At 35.7% G+C, this 2,001-nt stretch overlaps 1 long non-coding RNA gene across 1 annotated transcript in view; it reads left to right on the top strand.

Annotated features, from left to right (window-relative positions):
• The first annotated feature begins 780 nt into the window (after positions 1 to 780).
• The window catches only part of LOC116082525, a 7,149-nt gene continuing 5,928 nt past the window's right edge, over positions 781 to 2,001 (top strand). The window contains exon 1 of the long non-coding RNA XR_004115354.1: positions 781 to 929. This is a non-coding gene — a long non-coding RNA (uncharacterized LOC116082525). The remainder of the gene's footprint in view (positions 930 to 2,001) is intronic.

The following is a 2,001-nucleotide window of genomic DNA, read 5'->3' as shown; positions in this document are numbered from 1 at the left end:
AACAGAACATTTCTAAGATGATAAAACATAATTTTTCTTCCTTTTAATTTATTTTTAATTGACACACAAAAATATAAAAATTTGGCACTAGTACCATGTAATACTTGAAAACATGTACTCACTGTACAGTGTTTAAGTTAAAATCAACATACTTATCTCCTCAAGCATACAGTTTTTTATGACATCATCATTTCCCTACCCTAAAGATCTAGGAATAGGGTCTTCAAAACATTATTGGGGTAAGAAGTTTAAATTTAGCCCATAATATCCTCTTGAAAAGCAGTTCCTTAACTAATGAAGTAGAGCTTACTAACAAATACACACTTGGCAAGGTCCCAGCCCCTGACTGAGGACTTGGGCCATGCAGGCCGATTGAGAATATGTATAGAGATGGTTTGGGTTTCCCAATGTCCATGAGTTGAAGGCTTCACTGCCAACTTATAGAACTTTTGAGACATTATGAAATATGTAGGAGGTAAAGACTGGTAGAAGAAAGTTAAGTCATTTGGGGTATATCCAAAAGTCTCTCTCTCCTTTCCGACTCCTAGAGATAAGAAGCTTTGTGCCACTATATTCTTCCTTCCCTGATGTTTTGCTTTGCTACAAGTTCAGAGTGACATGAATGGGCATCCATGGACTAAAAACACTGAAACCATGACCTAACATGAACCTGCTTTGTTTCAAAACAACCAGCTCAGGTATTATGTCACAGTGGTAGAAAGTTGCCTAGCACAGTGACCATACTAAGAGTACCAAGGTGTGATCAAAGGACACCTAAGATGCTGCAAAGACAAACAGGACCCCTCACACAGTCTAGGGGAGATTCCTGGCAGATAATCTGAGGGTGACCAAGCTTCACTCTTAACCATGATGAGGAGTTAGCTTATTGGATTTGTATGTACCAACTTACTGAAAATGTCCTGAGCAAGGTATGTTCATGGGTAATCACAAGAGAAAATGGTGAACAGATACAAAAACTGTGTACCGTTACTGGTTTATTGTCTCAATTTTTCTCCAAATGGTTAAGGATCCACTGAAATATTCTTAGAGATAATAAATGTGCATTGGGGAGGTGACATTCAAAATAAGATAACCTGAGAAATGAAGCAACGAAGCAAAGAAACAAAAGCAATAAAACAAAGAATGAGGAGAGTTGTGATTGTGTCTATATACTGCATTCCCCTGTGATTACAATGCTAGGTCCCATTTAAAACAGCAGCCAATTTACAAATGTGTACACCAATAAGAGATACATTAACTAAATCTTCTGTTTTACTATTTTGTGTGTGTGTGTGTGTGTGTGTGTGTGTGTGAGAGAGAGAGAGAGAGAGAGAGAGAGAGAGAGAGAGAGAAAGACAGACAGAGAGAGAGAGAGAGAGACAGAGAGACAGAGAGAGAGAGAGACAGACAGACAGAGAGAGAGAGAGAGAGAGAGAGAGAGAGAGAGAGAGACTAATGCATATTGAGAAAAAGTTAAATTTTTTCATGGAATAAAGTCCAGTGAAATGAAGAACTTGTAACAGAAGAACTTGTAAATGAAGAACATGTAATCAGACTTTTAAAATGCATGTGCTATTTATGGTGTATCCTTCTAGTCCATACTTAACCACACTCTTTGTGAAGAATTAATTATTTTATATAAATGAAATGGTGTGTATTGAATAAGAATTATTTACCAGCAACAAGCTTACTAGTACCTTATATTTTCTAAGTGGGAATAAAAATAGAAATGACTCTTTAAACATTTACCATTATTAACAGCCTAACCTCAAGTCACACATATGTCATATTAAAATTATGGCATAATTCAGATAACCTCCTTAATCTCTTTGACCATTTTGAGCAACAATCACAATAAATAAACATTGCAAAACCACACCACATACATCGTAAAGAGAAAAAAGAAAACATTTGGTTTTTTTTTATGACTTTCCTTTTATTTTTTTTTTATTTTAGATATTTTCTTTATTTACATGCGAATTTCTCCATTCCCAGTTTCCC

This window comes from Mastomys coucha, unplaced genomic scaffold (genome assembly GCF_008632895.1).
Source record: "Mastomys coucha isolate ucsf_1 unplaced genomic scaffold, UCSF_Mcou_1 pScaffold7, whole genome shotgun sequence".
NCBI lineage: Eukaryota > Metazoa > Chordata > Mammalia > Rodentia > Muridae > Mastomys > Mastomys coucha.
Note: the sequence above shows the minus strand (reverse complement) of the source record. Positions and strands in the feature narration are given on the sequence as shown.